The 20,803-nt window shown below is 43.4% G+C and overlaps 1 protein-coding gene across 1 annotated transcript in view; it reads right to left on the bottom strand.

The window, feature by feature from the left end:
- Nucleotides 1-20,803, bottom strand: part of scn4ab (sodium channel, voltage-gated, type IV, alpha, b) — a 107,789-nt gene extending 86,986 nt beyond the window's left edge. The window contains exon 1 of the mRNA XM_038709658.1: nt 20,684-20,803. The gene's annotated coding sequence lies outside the window, so the exon portion shown is untranslated. The remainder of the gene's footprint in view (nt 1-20,683) is intronic.

A 20,803-nucleotide genomic window follows, 5' to 3' on the forward strand; every position in this document is an offset into this window, starting at 1 on the left:
CACCTCTCCTTTTTACCAATCCTTGTCACCTCTCCATTTACCAATCATTGTCACCTCTCCTTTTTACTCCTCCTTGTCACCTCTCCTTTTTACCAATCCTTGTCACCTCTCCATTTACCAATAATTGTCACCTCTCCTTTTTACCTCTCCTTGTCACCTCTCCTTTTTACCAATCCTTGTCACCTCTCCATTTACCAATCATTGTCACCTCTCCTTATTACCCCTCCTTGTCAACTCTCCTTTTTACCCCTCCTTGTTACCTTTCCTTTTTACCCCTCCTTGTTACCTTTCCTTTTTACCAACCCTTGTCACCTCGTCTTTTTACTCCTCCTTGTCACCTTTCTTCGTCATCCGTCCTTTTTACTTCTCCTTGTCACCTCTCCTTTTTACCTCTCCTTGTCACCTCTCCTTGTTACATCTTCTTGTGATCTCTCCTTTTTACCCCTCCTTGTCACCTCTCCATGTCAGCTCTCCTTTTTACCCCTCCTTTTCACCTCTTCTTTTTACCCCTCCTTGTTACCTTTCCTTTTTACCAATCCTTGTCACCACATCTTTTTACTCCTCCTTGTCACCTTTCTTCGTCATCCGTCCTTTTTACTTCTCCTTGTCACCTCTCCTTTTTACCTCTCCTTGTCACCCCCCTTGTTACATCTTCTTGTGATCTCACCTTTTTGCCCCTCCTTGTCACCTCTCCATGTCAGTTCTCCTTTTTACCTCTCCTTTTCACCTCTTCTTTTTACCCCTCCTTGTCACCTCTCCTTTTTACCAATCCTTTTCGCCTCTCCCTTTTACCCCTCCTTGTCACCTCATCTATTCACCTCTCCTTTTTAACCGTCCTTGTCACCTCTCCTTTTTACTCCTCCTTATCACCTCTCCTATTTACCCCTTCTTGTTACCTCTCCCTATGACCTCTCCTTGTCACCTCTCCTTATCATCCCTCCTTGTCACCTTGTCTTTTTACCCCTCCTTGTAACCTCTCCTCGTCACCCCTCTTTTTTACTTCTCCTTGTCACCTCTCCTATTTACCCCTTCTTGTTACCTCTCCTTATGACCTCTCCTTGTCACCTCTCCTTATCATCCCTCCTTGTCACCGTGTCTTTTTACCCCTCCTTGTAACCTCTCCTCGTCACCCCTCTTTTTTTACTTCTCCTTGTCACCTCTCCTATTTACCTCTCCTTGATACCTGTCCTTGATACCTCTCCTTGTCAACTTCACCTGGGTTCAGGACAACTCAACTGACAAATCAGCAGTTTGTCGTGAATGTTAGAGTTGTTTTCAGTTGCTAACAAACGGTCACACTGAAGCCACTTCAAAACTCTTCATACACTCTGTATCACCATCATCACCAACATCATCACCATCATCAACATCACCATAATAATAATAATAATATAATAATCCTTATTTGTAGAGCACTTTTCAAAAACAAGTTACAAAGTGCTTTAACAAGTGTAAAGAATAATACAAAAAAGCAAAACAAGATAAGAGCATGAAAACATTGAAAAGACTAAAATACAGATAAATATAAAATAATATAAAATTAGTAAATACAAAAAAATAAAAGGGATAAAATAAAGTCAAATAAGATCGGGAAAGGCTCTCCTATAAAAGTATGTTTTAAGAAGGGACTTAAAAGAGTTCACTGACTCAGCCGACCTGATTTCCTCGGGCAGGCTGTTCCAGAGCCTCGGGGCCCTGACAGCAAACGCTCTGTCCCCTTTAGTTTTCAGTCGAGACTCTGGAACAGACAACAGACCTCTGCCCGAGGATCTCAAGGTACGTGCTGGTGCGTATGGGACTAAAAGGTCAGAAATATAACAAGGCGAGAGGCCATGAAGAGCTTTAAAAGTGATCAATAGAATTTTAAAGTCAATTCTAAAACATACTGGGAGCCAGTGTAATGAAGCTAAAATAGGAGTAATGTGGTCATATTTCTTTGTTCTGGTAAATCATCATCATCATCATCACCAACATCACCATCATCACCGCCAACATTCAATTCAATTCAATTTTATTTATATAGCGCCAAATCACAACAACAGTTATCTCACAGCGCTTTTCATAAAAGAGCAGGTCTAGACCGTACTCTGTGATGATATTTACAGAAGCCCAACAGTTCCCACCAAGAGCAGCACTAGGAGACAGAGGCAAGGAAAAACTTCCTTTAAGAGGCAGAAACCTCGAGCAGAACCATGGCTCAGGGTGGGCGGCCATCTGCCTCGACCGGTTGGGGTGAAGGAGAGAGAGGGAGAGAGAGAGAGAGATGTAAGGAGAGAGAGAGAGAGAGAGAGATGTAAGGAGAGAGAGAGAGAGATGTAAGGAGAGAGAGAGAGAGATGTAAGGAGAGAGAGATGTAAGGAGAGAGAGATGTAAGGAGAGAGAGAGAGAGATGTAAGGAGAGAGAGAGGGGAGGGAGGCAGCCTACACAATATACACACAGAGGTACACACAGTGAAGGAACATCACCAACAACATCACCAACATCACCGTCATCACCACCATCACCACCACCACCATCATCACCAACATCACCACCATCCATCACCAACATCACCATCATCCTCACCAACATCACCATCATCCTCACCAACATCACCATCATCACCACCATCATCAACATGCATTCTGGCCAAACCATTAATCTCACCTCCAGACCTCAGTCAGACCACCAGAACTCTATATCCATATCTCAGAATAAATTTGTTCAGCCGACTCTGACACTAGCAGAAAGCATCCATTGTCAGTTGTAACACTCTGACAACAGGAAGCATTTTGTGAATGATGAACTTTTATCTTTGTAGTGCGAATGATTTTTCATATTTCAGTGGAGAATCCAGTTGTTCTCAGTGGCTTTGGATCATTTCTCAGATCAGAATTAAAACTCTCAAAACTACATGTTCATCTTGTGACGTCTTCACATCAAAAAAGCAGCTTCTCGACTTTTGAACAAATTGCTTTGACACATTTATGCAAATAAAATTGTCTGCTGTTTCCTACATTACCAATCACTCATGTCATGCTGATCACGGTGAATAATACTGGTTCTCTGCTGAATAGTGTGACCCCCCAAAACATTGAGGCACAAGTTCATCATGAGTCACTAGTACATGTAAAATGGTTGAACACGTTGTCAGAGTCAGTCAAGGCCTATTCATGTCTAGTAGATTTTTTTGTGAATGTGTCCTTAATGGAAAAGAATGTGTGGCCCGATAGACAGGAACATCAGCCTGAGGGCCTTTTCTAATTTTCTAATTATTTCCGTTGTGCTCTGCAGTGCTGGAAAACAGTGTCACCTTCTGTTCAGCATCACAATGACATGATCTGTTAACAAATCACAGCACTGACAGTAAAAACTGTAGAAGTTAGTCTATGCTGTACAGGAAAAGTTCAGCCTTGTGCATCACAAATACAAATAGTTTTGCAAATGTTAAGGAGGATTTAAGAAGTGTACCAAAGCAACTGAGACAACTGTCAGAATAACATATTTTCACTTTGACTGTACTTTAGTAGATGTAACTAAATGAAACAAATTTGCTTCAACATCCTTTATTTTTTCTATTTTTTATAGTAATTTACTTGTCAAAAATAAAAAAGTTCCTGAAATGTCAGTGCTGCAGTCCAGTTTCTCTCAGTTCTTTCCACAGAAACACTGGTGCTGGATCAGAACCTGTACTTCATGTTTAAACCCCCTGAACAATTCTGCTAATGTCAAAGCACGTTTCCTGCTTTCCACTCAGACTGCAGTTTGATCGTTAAACCACGGTCAGAACCCTGCACACAGGTCTCCATGCACATAGACGGAAACATCAAATGTTCCTCTGAGATTTTCTCTGTATTTCAGTGTGGTTCTACAGGACATGAGCCTCCATTATGTTCTCTATGTGTGTTAAATAGTTGTGGACACAGAGTGTCAGCAGGTCAAATATGTGCTGCAGATATAAGGAGACCTGCAGGTGGTGGAGCCGTGACAAGGAAAGAGTTGATGGATTTTGGAGAAAGTGGCCACTGAATGCGTTTTGTGTGCAAGCAATGAAACATGATTCACAGTTTGGTCCATAAACACTTCTGTTTCTCTGATGGAAGAGCCTTGATCACGTGACTTCAGGTTTGACCGATGCAACTGAAAAAAACCCTATAATCACTGTTTTAGCCTAAAAAACTTCAGAAAAAACGTTTTGTGAAAAGTGAATCAGCTGATGATGAAGGTGTTTGTGATTCTCAGTTGGTCAGTGAAAGGTCAAAGGTCACAGTGATCATCGAACTGATTAAGTTTTTACATCATGTAACTTTAAATCAGAGGTTGCTGTCTGTCAGTCCGTCTGTCTCAGATCATCTATCAGCTCAGTGGCTGCTGGTTCCCACAAATATTAGGCTTCAGGCAGCTAAATACAGCCACACACACACACACACACACACACACACACACACACACACACACAGTCAGCCATAGACACACAGACAGACACTGACACACACAGACACACACACAAACACACAAACTTGACGTTTAAGCAACGGTTTGTCCGTTTGTTACTGCCCGTGTCTTTGTGTCTTTGTGTCAGGGAACATGTCAGTGCTTCAGAATGACAAGTCCTTGTGTCTTTGTTTACGAACTAGAGATTCAAAATGTTTAGCCCTGTGGTTACATGACGGTTCCCTCTGTCTGATGTAAACTATGGCTTAGGACAATGTTTTAAAATGCACACGCTTGCACTTTTTACAAAGTTAAACATTCCAAGAGTTTTTACTGTTTGTGTTGTGTTGACCAAGCATGTCATTGTGATGCAGAGAAGAAAAACACAGGACTGTTCAACGGTCAAAACAATTAGAAATGTAACCACGGGAGACAGCTGATGCTTCTATGTGTCGTGCCGCATCACAGTGTTGCATGTCTACATTGATGTAATAAATTTATGAGAATTAATACCACATTATGAATTTTAATATTCAGAAATTATTCATTCATAAAAGCTCTCGTTTCGCGGGGCGCCATCAGAGTTGTTATTATCCCAGAGTCTCCGGACCTCTGGGTAGCTTTTAATAATTATACAATTATTTACTAGTGATCAGTTAGTTAATAATCGCTCAATTATCTTGACTATCAGTCAGTCAATCTCATATGGAGCAGTTTTCGTCGTCCTTTGTTACTGCTGGCGGGACACGTGGTTGATCCGGGCGTCGGGGCTCAGTGTCATTTAGCTCGACAGAATAAAGCTTAAACTTGGTCGTTCTTGAATTAAAACTAGGGTAACTCAACGGACTGATAACTTTAACAAAACAAAACCAAAGCAAATAAAACAAGTAAGGTGCTGAAACGAGGGAAAGCTGAGGTCGCGGCACTTTGCATGTGAAGCTTGAAACGAACAAAATCCGTTCGTTGCGCCGGGCTGAACTCTTAGGGCGTTGCCAGGAAAGGGGGCACGCCGGGCGCGTGCCGAAGCGTCGTTGAAGAGGCCAGAACAAGCAGAGGGCAAGGAGCAAGAGAAGAGCGGAAGAGAGCGAGTGATAGCATGTGTTGCTATTTTGTCTTTTGGGGCGTGGCGGCTTTCCGGTCTTTCTAAACTTTTAATATGTCTATAAAAAAGGAAAAGAAAATCTATTTGCGCATATTATAATCAAATATCTTCCCACAATCAAACCTCAATGGTCAAGTTTAAGCATTTGATAACAGGAAGAACAATTGTCAGTAGTTAGACCTTACAAGGTTAGCACTTAATAGGAATCACAGATGAGAGGAGCTTAACTTGCTTGAAAAAGCATTGGTTACACATAAAATGAAGGAATGTCATTAACCTTGCTGAAAATTAAAACTCTGCAAAATTAACTTATTATTCTTTTCAGCAACAATATCAACAACAGATGGCCACAACATGGTAACATAACTGCTCAAAATAAGAGGCAGCGCCACTACTAACAACCGTTTATAATGAAACATCGTTTTAGCTCAAGAAGGCAGGGGTTGTGTCCCCCTTTCGCATTCCTGGCTTATCACACTTGCACATCAGTCTTTGTTTGCATAAAGGAGTTCAGGTCTGGGTCTCTGGGTGTCCTGGAGCTTCTCACCTAGGCATGAAAGGAGTATCCCCTTTGATGAGATATGATTAAACAAAGAGGAAGGTCAGTTGCCATGGTTACGTTTATGGGGGGGCAGTTTAGGGTTTCCTGCCCTCTTACTGCAGAGTTTTGATAGGCTGTTCAGGAAAACGCTAATCGCTGGTCAGTTTACCTTTTGTCAGTTTAACAGTCAAGCACCGTGTTATCTGGCTGCAGAATCAAAAGGTGGCCATTTTTACGATCAGCCTGCTCAGAGACAGCACTTAGGGAGGGAAAATTTCAACCCCCCTCCTTTGGGGTCTCTTCAGCTGTCTGTTGAAAGTTGATATCTTAAACCCCTCCTTTCTTTCTCCCAGGGAGAGAAGAGGAATTTGGAGTAGTCCAAATTTATTTAATATAAAATGCACAAATCCACACTGTTGGTACACAACAACAGATATCTTCATCATCTCAGGACACAAAAAAATCTAATAGACGTATAGAAATGATGTAAAGAAAACAGATTTTGACAATCTATCAAGATATACGTTTATACAGACATATTGCATTTATTCATTTAGCTGACACTTTTATCCAAAGTGACTTAAAGCTGCTATACATGTCAGAGGTTGCATGCCTCTGGAGCAACGAGGGGTTAAGTGTCTTGCTCAGGGACACAATGGTGGGCGTGTCACAGTGGGGAGTTGAACCTGAGTCTCTCACACCAAGCATATGTCTTATCCACTGCTGACGCTATGCAGTCCTACAGTGAGTTATAACAAGCACAGATCCTGGTTCACAGCTAAACCCAGACACTAAGGCTGGAAAGGGAAAGGTCATGTAGGAGTGGAGACAGGGCCGGGTTTATGGAGTCAAAGTACAGGTTTAGCAAGGCGATGCGAGATTCTGATGGACTCAGTGAGACACCAGTTCTCTGCCAGTGGGTCTGCTTCTGTCTTGAGGGGCTTCAGGCACATCACTACAGACCTAACCCCCCCCACACACTCCATTAACAACTCTCATCTGGCCAACAAACTGAAATGAGCTCTACTGTCGCTTTGAAAGACAACGGGACAGTCCAGACACCCCTCCGTGACTCCATCGATCAGTCCACCAGCTCCACCTCCTCCTCCTCAGCAGAGGCCTGGGCCCTTCAACACCTGCCCACCCCAGAGGCTCCCTCTTCCCCTACAACTATCTCCATCCTGGAGATGCAGAACCCCCCAAAGCAGCTGGGCCTGACTCAGCTGTCTCCTGTGTTCATGGACAACTTATTGCCTTGTGTTGTCCAACCCCAGATCCATCACAGACCCACTCCTGGTCCCCCTGCAGTTCGCCTACAGAGCCAACAGGTTTGTAGATGACGCAGTAAATATGGCCCTAGTCTTCATCCTCCAGCACCTGGACTCTCCAGGATCCTACGCCAGGATCCTGTTTGTGGATTCAGCTCTGCTTTCAACACCATTGTCCTGGCCCTGCTGCAGGACAAGCTCTCCCAGCTGAATGTGCAGTACTTGGTCTTGCTCTAACTTACTTATATTTTAAGATATCGTTGTTTATTGTTAAGTAGCAGAAGATCGAAGCAAATTCCTTCTATGTGTAAACCTGCTTGCCAATAAAGCTGCTTCTGATTCTGGCTCTGCTGGCTCACACCTGCCTGCCATCGAGTCCTCTTATCGGTCTCTTTGTCACTCATCGCCAGATTGTTGGTCAACCTTTGTGGTAGCTCTGGCCGTTTGTCTTGCTATTTTTGCTTACTCATGTTTACAACTTCAGTTTCAGTTTATTAGTGGATAGCTCCTCGAGATGCAGCATCTCGTTTTCAACTAGGTATGTGAACAAAATGTTCAGCATGGTTAAATGCTAAAATAAATTGTACAGATAGAAAGAGCTTGAAATATCCTTTAAAATGATACCAAGACCATGTTTATGGGTTCAACAATTGCATTGCAACACTGGTCATTTGAAAGCCAAAAGTAGTTACTTTATTTTGTTCTTTGTTTTCAAAAGCAAGAGGTGTGAACCTACGGCATGGCTAAAGCACACTCTGCTGGCTGCTTCGTACGGGCAATAAAACTCCCAAGGTCTTCGTTCAAATTCATTGAAATTTCGTTCACTTTTGGCTCAGCAATTAAACTAAATGTCTATTACAGAATGTATTTACTCACTTTCAGCAAAAAATGAGACGATTTTGTGACCGACAGACTTTGGCTCGTTCACAATGCCAGTATTTCAACGGGAAAGACGGAGACTTGAAACAAGGAGGTATCTAGCTTGTCTGGTCTCCCTGTAGTGGACGTACTGCTGACGTATTGCGGTAAGCGTGTCGACTCATTTCCGTTTCCGGTGCTTGTGTGTTGGTACCGTGTTGTGCTGCTCTCGCTAAATAACAGTTACATTTGTTTGATTACAGCGGCCAACTGTCCGCTAAACATTTGCGAAGCCAACAGGAGCTATTATTTTCGTAACACCGCAAGTCGCCTGAGAAAATCCCGAGGTACGTGTGTCGGAACCAAGACGGAAGATGCGATAGTGGAGATAGTCACGTAACTATTTCAAGGGGGTTCAAGAACACATCCATGATAAAAAGACAATGCATAAGATAAGTAGTACAGAAATGCACAAAACCAGATATACACCGAACAAATAGACAAAAACAGATGGCCCTCTTAGCTGCTTGCATCCTCACCCAGACTGACAACAACTGAAACTGATTGGAAGGCTCCAGTGAACATGCAAAGAAACCAAAGACATATAGTTCATACATGTTCTAACCTGATCTGTCAGGCTGCCTGTCCATGGCAGAACAGACTTCCAGATGCTTCTGATGACTTATCAAATTGTGACTGGGCTTTCCCCTTTTTTATTGCCTGATCTCATTCAAGCTGGTATCACCAAATGAATAACACGCAAATGTCGTTTTGTGTCAACGTCACAACTGTCACTTCACCCCGTTTAGTCTCTACTGACGTATATTGTGCAGCATTAGTGTCATTTTATGCGCAAACGTCAGAGAAAAAGTGTCAGGTGCTGCAGTTTAAAGAGCAAAAAATTCACACCTACATTTTCCTGCCGACGAGAGTACTGTACGCTTTCTGAAAACATGTGCATTTCTGTTTGTCTCTCTGAACACATGACCGATCAAACATGTAGAAACAAAACACGAGTCTTACTGTGTTCAGCTGCTGTCCGTCTGTTCACTGCTTTAGACTGAAGGTGTGAGTGTGTGTCCATCACTAACATGTCGTCCAGCCTCTTGTCTTGGTGATAACAGGCGCCACACACATACTCACAGAGACAGACGCCGCTCACGCTGTGGTTTTTCACCACAAGAAGACTCAAAAACAAAAGCTGAACATTCACACGACCAGAGGTGGAAGAAGTACTCAGGTCCTTTACTTCAGTAAAAGTATCTAAGTAGTATCAGTAAAGTACCAAAAGTAAAAGTACTCATGGTGCAGTAAATGTTCCCAGGCAGTGTTTTTGGATTAATGATGGAGTCGTGTTGCAGTGTCGCAGGTTTACAAAACTAACATAAAGACAGATACCGTTAGGAAACAAAACACATACGAGGTCTGTAGCAGACACGCATGAGGGAGGTGAAGAGGAGTGACCTTCTGTAGCGGTTCTAATTACTGCAGAGCTGAAGGAATCTCTGACTGAAGACTGTTTGCTGTCCGAACACGGGTTCATGCTTGTGAAGGGTTACCAGCAGTTTGTACAACAGCATTAATATTCCTTCTGATTTAATGTGGATAATGTGGATTTTATTGACTCCTTCATATCCTGTTGGCTACTTTAATCTGCAGCAATACATCATGGTCTATAAGACCTTTCATGAGTTCAGAAAAAAAGCCCTGTTTCCAGCTGATCTCAGGTCATTTTTAATATTTTATTTAAATTATGAAGTGGTATCTCAACCCATAAAGGAACATGTCATCCATCACCACGTTTGGAGATACATGGTTTTCACTGGACGGGAAAGACTGTAATCTAAAAAGTAACTAAAGCTGCCTGATAAATGTAGTGCAATACCTCCCTCTGACAAGTACCTTGAATTTGTACAGTACTTGAGTAAATGTATTTAGTTACATTCCACTGCTGTATGCAAGTACACGTTCTGAGCTGATGGCAACTGTCTCTAACCAGTAAAACTTCATCAATTTTCAGCTAACGTCTGAACAATTAATCTTAATTTCTCATATTTAACAGCAAACCCTATGACGACTTTCCCATCTAGTTCTCAGCCGGTTCACCTTGGTGTCTCCAGCTTGTTCTCAGCCGGTTCACCCTGGTTCCCCAGGTGGTTCTCAGCTAGTTCACCCTGGTTCCCCAGGTGGTTCTCAGCTAGTTCACCCTGGTTCCCCAGGTGGTTCTCAGCTGGGTCCCCTCTGGTTCCCCAGGTGGTTCTTAGCCGGGTCCCCAGGTGGTTCTCAGCTAGTTCACCCTAAGTGAGACCAGTTTGTAACTGAGACCCTTTAACACCCCTGTACCTGACAGTGACATCATCGCCAGACACCCCTGTAAAACTAAATATCAGATTTACACTCTGACAGCCAACGTTATCTGAGAGCTGCTAACATCACCCTGTAGTGCACTGGATGAAGACCACGGGCGCTGACTCAGAGAAGTTATTGTTCTGGGGCCCAAGCACCTCCGTGACGCATTATCTAAAGATATAGTTTCTCTGGATGGCATCGCCCTGGCCTCCAGCACCACTTTGAGGAATCTTGGAGTTATCTTTGATCAGGACATGTAGTTTAAGTCTCACATTAAGCAAATTTCAAGGACCGCCTTTTTTCACCTACGTAATATTGCGAAAATCAGGAACATCCTGTCTAAAAATGATGCAGAAAAACTAGTCCATGCATTTGTTACTTCTAGGCTGGATTACTGCAATTCCTTATTATCAGGCTGCTCGAAAAAGTCCATTAAGACTCTTCAGCTGATCCAGAATGCTGCAGCACGTGTTCTGACAGGAACCAGGAAAAGAGATCACATTTCTCCTGTTTTAGCTTCTTTGCATTGGCTTCCAGTAAAATCCAGAATAGAATTTAAAATCATTCTTCTTACCTACAAAGCTCTTAATGGTCAGGCACCATCTTATCTTAAAGAGCTCATAGTACCTTACTACCCCACCAGAGCACTGCGCTCCCAGAATGCAGGGTTACTTGTGGTTCCTAGAGTCTCCAAAAGTAGACTAGGAGCCAGAGCGTTCAGCTATCAAGCTCCTCTCCTGTGGAACCAGGTTCCAGTTTGGGTTCAGGAGGCAGACACCATCTCCACATTTAAGAGTAGGCTTAAGACTTTCCTCTTTGATAAAGCTTATAGTTAGGGCTGGCTCAGGTGAGTCCTGAACCATCCCTTAGTTATGCTGCTATAGGCCTAGACTGCCGGGGGATTTCCCATGATGCACTGAGCTCCTCTCTCCTCTACTTTCTCTCCCTCTGTATGCAACCTCATCCCATTATTGCATGTTACTAACACAACTTCTCCCCTTTCCGGTAGTCTTGTGCTTTCTCGTCTCTCTCCTCTCTCCTCCTGTCACTTCCTGCAGGTGTTTCTGGCTCTGGAGCTGTGGAGTCTGGATCTGTGGTTGCGGGTCACCTGCTGCCCCCGTGTTCCTGTTATACACCCTCTGTTCCTGTTATTATTACTATTGTTATTAATATTGCGTTGTTTGTTATCACCACTAGCAGTGCTATATTCTCTATGTGGAACCAGCCGGTTGAAATGAAGTTCATACCTAAACTCAGGCTGATGGGATGATTGTTTCCACCCTGATTAAGCCCCGCCTCTCTGTCATGTGACCATTTGTTTCAATGCGTCTGAGTTCTTCATGTTATTTCTGAACCAGTCTCACACCTGAAGAGTCTCCCATGATTCTTTGTGCTTTGGACTGCTCCTTTATTTAAACTTTGTCTCAGAGGGACAGACAGGTGACTCACACTCACTCTGCTATCAGTGTTACTGTTCCAGCAGAGTGTGATGTCGAGTCACACCGATAGAGAAGAGTCCTCCGGCCTTTAACACAGCAACACACACCGAGTGTGTGTGTGCAACTGTAGACTGCAGAATGTTGTTGGACGCAGTCAGAGACGCCCGGCATTTCCTCTCTCGCTGTCAGCTCTGCACGCTAAAATAAAACGATGTGTGTGTAAATGTGTGTTGGAGCATCCAGCAGGAAGTGAATGACAGACTACAGCTGACTGACTCGTCCAGTTCCTGCTCAGTCCTTAATCTGGTTCATATCAGACCGTCCTGCAGCAGATAAAGTGAAAATCGGTGTGTTTCTGTTGAACCTATGTGACAACAAAGAGTCACTTCAAGTGGAGAACAAATCAAACCTTTCAGTGTTTCCTGCAAAGATAAATCCCGCTTCCATAAACTTCTATTTCTCTAAAGTGACTCCCTTTAAACCGGCAGCTGAACACCATCAACAGAGAGCTGAACAGAGAGGAAGTCCGCTCAGCGCTGCGCTGACAATGATCAACATGTAGCAGTGTTTGTTTGTTACGTGCACATGTACGAAGACACACATGCGCACACACATGCACAGGGGCGGCGGCGTGCGGTAACACCAACACGTGCAGCAATGAACCAACTTTCATCAAGTTTGTCAGAGCTCAAAATGAGAAGCAGTGAATACACACAGAAGCTTGATCTTTAAAGTGAAGAAACAGACAGAGCTGTTCACATATGGAGAGAAAGCTGTCAGAGGGGGGGATGAAGTTACCGTCGTGACCAGCTGGTGAACAGCTTTGACTCTTCAGTCCGTTCAGTCCCAAGTCGCCTGCTCTTTACACACGGGATGTCCCACATTAATGTGAGCTGAGTGAGCTTAAACAACCTACAAATGAGCCTTTATTTACTTTCTTTGTGTGTGTGAAGTCTTTTGATACTTGATCGATGCTGGAATCTAAAGAGAACCGTTTGATGGGTCTGGAGTTTGCACACAGCCGAGTGTGTCCTTGTTAGTCAGTCCCAGATGTTCGTATTAGTCTCCCCAGATGAACATAGAGGGCAAATCTAAACCTAGTTCTGTTCCCATTCCACCGACAGATAGGGTCAGTCTACAAAATGAGCGCTCTGGTGGTTTACATGAACACAGGAAGGATCCGGCCTGAATTATTGGACCTATGGCCCCTAATGAAAGCCCAAGGTAATTTTTTTCATATAAATTTACTTTGACATTTCCAGGACAGGAACCACAAACAGCATCAGTTACCATGGAAACAAAAAGTCCATGTTGTTGTCCATTCTTACATATGGACACACGGTCAAGACACGTTGGCGTCAGTTTGTAACCCTGTAGCGTCATGAATGAACACTAAAGGTAGGTAAAAGATATTTATCAGAAAGGTCTGAGTCAGGAGCTGGTTCAGGTGGGCCAGAAACCGGACTTTACCTTTAACGTTAAGTGTTTTTATTTAAGTAACGTAGCTTACGTTACTTGACATATGTAAGTCACGTACGTAAAGACGCTAAAGGGTACCCAGGGCGTTAGAAAGCCTCACTAAGTGGTCTGACGAAGCGTCCACGTGTCGGGATGAGAACATGTTGGATTATCAGCTGACACAGATTTAACATGAGACCAACGTGGAACCACATTTAAACTGGTTTCACATGTTGTGTTTGTGAACTGGTATGTGTGGTCCCAGCTGACCGAGCTGATGGTGTGTGTCTGTGTGTATTACCTGTTTCTACTGTGTGAGTCCTACGAAGACACAAACTCAATCACGGTGTCGGAGTTTCTCCAGGTTTGGTCTGAAATCCCTGAGGACACAAACCAGATCCAGCACAGAAGTGCTGCCACACACGTATATCTGTTTCACAGCTGTGTGTGTTGCACTGACTGTGTGTTTGCTGAGTGTGTGTTTTGTGAGGATCACATTGCAATTCAGATGCCAAGTAACTTGTAACTCTAAAAGCCTCAGATGTGCTGCAGTCACATGTGTCACATGCAGCCGCTTCATTCACTCTTTCTCTGCGAACAGGCGTTTCAGCTCTGCTGCTGGGCAACAGGAGCTTTGACTTAACTGAGAAACTTTTGGACAGAAACCACCTCCATGTTGTTAGCAAAGTAAAACACACGTGCTTTTAATGATGTTTCTACCTAAACACCTTTTCACTTAGACGCCAACATTAAACAGACGTGTTCAGACTCAATACTGTGGAAATATTTTTCTACAGACAGAGAATTTGCACTTTCACCGCTAGCCTGCCATCCACATGCCTCCTTTTCCATACTTACATTTATTCTATTGTTTATTTATCTATTTTCATCTTACTTTTACTGATGCTGCTGGTCACCGAGAGCTGCCAAACACATTTTCGTTGAATACCTACGACGACAAATAAAGGGTCTTATGGTCTGATGGTGCAGACATAAAAAAATAAATATTTACTCACTACAAATATCACAGAGTTTAAAGGTGCAGTGTGTAAGATTACTTTTAGATGTTCAGAAAATGAACCAATATGATGTCGTCAGAACTGTTACTTGTGTCACAATGGTGGAGCGCAGGAGAGGGAAACAGAGTTTGAGATATGTACTAACACATACGGAAACTCAAGGTGCATACACTGCAGGTGAGTCCACACAGTGCAACACATAATCAACAACAGGCAGATAATCCAAAGGTCCACAGATGAAAACAGACACGGGAACAGGACACTGGACAAACGATGGCACAGAGACTCTTTCTAGTGAAACAAACGAGCAGGGAGGGAGAAGCAGCAGGTGCAGCACATCAGGGAGAATGAGGCGGAACAGGAAACAAAGTTACACACAGACAACTTCAAAATAAACCAGGAAACAAACAACACAGATCAACTGAAGATGATCAGACTCCAAAAGTTACCCGGGTCCCGAAGCCTCTCTGTGACCCTGTGGTTTCAGCTGGGAGAGCGGCGAGTTGGCTACGTTACACAAGCTCTCTAAGCCGATTTGCCTTGTTAACAGAGTCTACCATAAAACACAGTTCATTCAAACTCGACAGAAAAGTTTAAACTAACCGTCGCGGTTCGTCTTTGCACTGTTCCAACACTCAACACTCTGGTTTGGTGGAAAAAAGCTACTCATTCACAGAGTTAGATGTGAAAACCTTCCGACTCGACACGCTGTCCCGCCTCTGAATCCTTTCAAAGACGCTGGTGAACCATTTGCAGCTCTGGAAATCCCAGAGTACAACCCCGTCAGATCGTCTCCGAGTCCGGTCCAGTGGCCATTTATTCTGGTTCCACTGCTACTTCGGACATCCATTACCCCATTCACTCCTTCAGGATCGGAGCTTTCGTACCATTTCAGCCTCCGCAACGTTGTTCACCTGATACAGATTATGCACTGCTGGTCCTCCCAAGCAAACCACCATCACATTTGTTCTGATCGCAAAGATCCCATATCAGCCAATGTTCTCACACTAGGGCTGCGACGAGACACCCACGAGATAGCGACAAGATTTTAACACTATTTTAAAGAAATCTTACTGCTGAATAATGTGAAGTCTTTAAGCAATAAACACTTTATTTCCTGCATTCAGATGAATTTTTCTGCACCAGTTTATTGTTTTTTTTTAAATTTTATTTATATAAAGAGAAACTCAAAATACAGGAGGCAGGTGACGATTCAAAATCTGTAGCCCAACTAAAACAGAATCTGTGAAGTCAGTGCAACTCTCAAATTCTGTGTTTCCTTCAGATCTTTTTCTCCTGTACATCAACTTATTTAATATCTACTGAGTCATGGCTTACTTTTCCCTCCTCTTTGTGTCTCTGTTTGGGGAAGTAACCTCTTCAAATGTGACCCTGGCTCCTTTTCACCTCAATGAGAAATTACTTTATTTTAATTCAGTGAGAAACTCCTGGACTTTAACAGCTCCTGTCCCTCCCACAGATCTGTGTTCTTCATATTACCATATGATGAAGTCCACCCGCCCTTTACTCCGCGCTGCGTTACCGTATCGATCCTCTGGTGGTGACGTTACCCCCGTCGGACCGTCGGACCGCCGCAGGTTGGGACTGCACGCTGCACGTGAAACCGACACAGGCAGAAATCTCTCCACAGATCCACACAGGTTAACTTCAGCAGCTCACAGTCCACACAGAGCAGGCTGGCTTCAGTTTTCAGATGTTTATGTTGCTAAGTCACCACTGGTCACAGCTGGCTGGACTATAGACTGTATATAAAAAAGGACTCAGGACTCAGTTCGTCAGAATCAGTTCTGCATTGGTATTTCACTGCGTGTGAAAATTAATGTGTGGCTTGACAGCATGTGAAAAATGTCATTTGCGTGAGTCTTGCAAAACAGCTTTTTACCTGACGAGAAATATTGTCAAAATTTATTCTCTCGTCACACCCCAGTCTCTCACGTAACTGGAAGCCTTTTAGGGGTCCGTGGTGCCCGGGTGTTACGGCGGGTTTCCCTATCGCAGCTTCCCCACAACGCTTTCGAATGTCTATTCAGCAGCTGCAAGCCTCGTACATCTTTCTGTTTCGATCATCAATAAATCATTTAATCCTATCTGTTGATTGTGTGGTCCTTGCTAGTGAAAACAATTGGAATAATAAAAATCATGAAGTGTTGTAGTCAATATGCTGCTATTTTATAATTTAGTTTTCTGTCTGCAGTGTATTGGCCTGTCTAATTTAAGTACAGTTTAGTGAACTTTGTTAAATATTGTACAATAATGTTGTGACTGAAATAGTGGAAATGTATATAGGAATGTCCGACTTACAATTGCAATACATGTCAGAGGTTGCACACCTCTGGAAAAACTAGTGGTTAAGTGTTTTGCTCAGGGACACATTGGTGGATGGGTCACAGTAGGGTATTGAACCCAGGTCTCTTGCACCAAAAGCATGTGTCTTATCAATTGCTCCATCGCCACCCTTTGCTAACAGCAGTTAGCAACAATATGACCTGATTTGAATCTCTGTTAGATTCCATTGGCTTCTCTCAGAGTGTTCATGAACCGACTCACTGTTTTAACCACACCCTCGACCTTGTTTTGGTGTATGGTATTGAAATTGAACATTTAGTGGTGTTCCCACAGAATCCCTCTTTATCCGACCACTGTTTGATAACTTTTGAGTTTGTATTGCTGAACTACTCGCCATTGGGCAAAAATTTCTATACAAGATGTCTGTCTGATAGTGCTGTAGCTAAATTTAAGGATGCGATTCCATCAGCTCTAAATACATTATCTAGTCACAAAGTAACGGAGGACTCCTATGCTAATTTCAGTCCCTCCCAAATCGATCATCTTGTTGATAGTGCTGCTGGCTCGCTGCGAATGACACTCGACTCTGTAGCCCCTCTAAAAAAGAAAATATGTTACTAACTCGACTGCAGAATGCAGGGTTACTTGTGGTTCCTAGAGTCTCCAAAAGTAGACTAGGAGCCAGAGCGTTCAGCTATCAAGCTCCTCTCCTGTGGAACCAGGTTCCAGTTTGGGTTCAGGAGGCAGACACCATCTCCACATTTAAGACTTTCCTCTTTGATAAAGCTTATAGTTAGGGCTGGCTCAGGTGAGTCCTGAACCATCCCTTAGTTATGCTGCTATAGGCCTAGACTGCCGGGGGATTTCCCATGATGCACTGAGCTCCTCTCTCCTCTACTTTCTCTCCCTCTGTATGCAACCTCATCCCATTATTGCATGTTACTAACACAACTTCTCCCCTTTCCGGTAGTCTTGTGCTTTCTCGTCTCTCTCCTCTCTCCTCCTATCACTTCCTGCAGGTGTTTTTCTCTCTCTCTCTCTCTCTCTCTCTCCCCCTGTCCGCCCCCCCCCTCTCTCTCTCTCTCCCCCGCCCCCCCCCCCTCTCTCTCCCCCTGTCCGTCCCCCCCCCCCCCTCTCTCTCTCTCTGCCGCCCACCCTGAGTCATGGTTCTGCTCGAGGTTTCTGCCTCTTAAAGGAAGTTTTTCCTTGCCTCTGTCTCCTAGTGCTGCTCTTGGTGGGAACTGTTGGGCTTCTGTAAATAACATCACAGAGTACGGTCTAGACCTGCTCTTTATGAAAAGTGCTGTGAGATAACTGTTGTTGTGATTTGGCGCCATATAAATAAAACTGAATTGAACTGAATTTGTGATACTCTGGCCTTTATTTTTTTTTGGAGAATGAATTCGAAAGTTTTAGGGCGTACTCACACTAGGCACAGTTGGCTTGTACCGTGCCTGAGCACGACTGTCCCCCCTCCCCACTCCCCCGATGACCAGCGCTCACGCTGCGCCTAACCATTTGCGCACATATTCGTGCAGCACCTTGTCTCTCTCTCTCTCTTTGAGTCTCAGTCTGTCCAGCACATCACAGACGCTGGTCTGGATTGAGATCTGGGGAACTCGTAGTTGTTCGTCAAACGATCCTGAAGCATTATCCTGCTGAAATAGAATGCTAGTGTCAGGGATCACTGTTTCCGTGAAAGGGTGGACATGGTCTGCAGCAATGCTCAGGTAGATGCTGCCTGTCAGAGTAACATCCGCAGCCCCAGACACAACAAACTGTTCTGACACCTTTCTATCAGAACCAGCATCTTCAGCAGTTTGACCTACAGTAGCTCGTCTGTTGGATCGGGCCACACGGGCCAGCCTTCACTTCCCACATCCATCAGTGAGCCTTGGCTTCATTAGCAGCTACTAACACAAATGTTGAAGCTCCGCTGCCAGGCCTCTGTCAGCGCTGCTGCAGCACAGATATCTTCAGCAACTAGATATGTGCGATAATCCATCCACACGAAACTTTCCTGAGTCAGGACCTGCAACCTCATCTTATAGCTACATGCTATCCTGAGCTGAAGCTAGCAGTGCTAATCTGACTAGCTAAATGCTATTTCCTCTGGCAGGCTGTTAACCTTTCAGTGTGACCCTGCTCAGCTAGCCGTTAGCCTGGCCACAGCCACCCTGAGCTAAATTAGACTGCAGCAGTTGTTGGTGGCAGCAGTTGTTAATATGTGATCCCTGATCAGCTCGTTCAACTCCGTCAGTTGGTCTATAAATACTGAATCTGCTGGCTTATCTTAAACTCTAACCCCAACGTGTCACCTGAAGTCAGCATTCTGTCTTATAAAACCCAAGCTGAACCTCATCGTCTAGCCACCGAGGCGCTTTTTAAAACTATTAAAAGTCTGAGTTACAGTTAGCATGTGGCACACTGATGCTAACCTCTAAACCACAACATGGCTGCCACTGCTGCAGCCTGAATATTAAAAAGCAACTAAAGTGGACCAGTGTGGACCATCTCCCAGTAACACACTGGTCCTCTGGTTATTAGCAGCTGCCTGGTGAGGCACCTGTGCATGTGAGTGAAACATGTGTCTCAACAGCTACCAACAGTTTCAGCTAACTGAAGTATCAGGACTGTTGCTACGGTTAGCTGCAGGTTAATTAACCTTGAGCTCTGTTATATAGTATAATAAAGATTGAATTAAACATGTTTCTGAAACATCAATATTATATATATATATATATATGTATATGCAGTTTCAAATAAAATGATTCATTTAACTCTGAAGATGTTATCTTTAAATCTTCTAATCTTTATTAACAAAAAAGAGAAATGTAATTTAATTACACTTAAACTGAATCTCTGCTCTTCATTACTGAGGCATTATGGGTAAAATCTCATCTTTTGATTTTCATGATAGACACAAGTTAACAGTCACATCATAACCATCATCATCATCATCATCATCTGTGAGGGATAATGTGACCTTTGACCCTCCACACAACAGAGAGCATCAGCAGTCAGCCACACCTGCTCAGGGCACGTTTGGTTTCAAACATAACAACCAGTTTCAGAGAGTGTAAACGATCAGACTGTGATCCATTTGGTCGATAACATATGAAAAGCCTACACCAGCTGCACGTATAATTTTACGTGCAGCAATAGCGGAGGGCTAAATATAATGTAGTAATGTAATATATATATATATTATATACACTTTTTGACTAATGTCATTCTTGAGTTACAATGCTTTAGTTATTTTTAGGACGTGTGATTCTACAAATACGAGTACATTATTATTATTATTATTATTATTATCATTATCATCATCATCATCATTAATGCTGTAACTGTTACTTAGTTTTTCATAACTAACGTGGTTATTATTATTATTAATATCGGCTTTGGCAAGATAAGTATTATTAGTGAAATGAAATTGAGAGAGAGAGTATCACTTTAACAGCAGCACAGCAGGTGTACTACAGAGCACCCACACGGTGCGTTCAGATGCATTCAGGTACAACGCAGTAAAATCTGAAGGTGACATGGATGGTGCCTTCAGTCGGCTCAGATTCCGGACTCACATAAAGACTGAAATACTCAGTTTGATTCTTATTTTTTATTTTGTTTTGTTAAAGGTGATTTTTCACAAAGGTCACAGTTCTTAAATTCTGGTTCTGGTAGTCTTATACCTGGATCCAGTTAAAATCTGAACTCATGATGAAGACTTATTTGGCCAAGTTGGAAATGTTTTAACTCAATCAAAATGTAGTTTATCTGGAGATAAACAAGAAATCTCTGGATTCAAACTACACGTTGTTGTGAACACACACAGCCGTCACAGTTGGTTCATTATTTCATGCCATGTCAGATTCATGTCTATTCGTCCACACACACACACGGAAACACACACACCTCTCAGTCTTACCTGTTTCACTTGTTTATTCCCAACAACTTCTCTGCAACGCGTCTGTCTGCCTGCCTCGCTGTCTCACAGCCACTCCAACTGTCTGTCTGCTGTCTTCTGGCCTCGTCTTGCTTCGCCTCT

The sequence above is a fragment of the Micropterus salmoides genome, unplaced genomic scaffold (assembly GCF_014851395.1).
Source record: "Micropterus salmoides isolate LMB-PRFRI ecotype aquatic unplaced genomic scaffold, ASM1485139v1 Ms_hic_scaffold_10, whole genome shotgun sequence".
Classification (NCBI taxonomy): domain Eukaryota; kingdom Metazoa; phylum Chordata; class Actinopteri; order Centrarchiformes; family Centrarchidae; genus Micropterus; species Micropterus salmoides.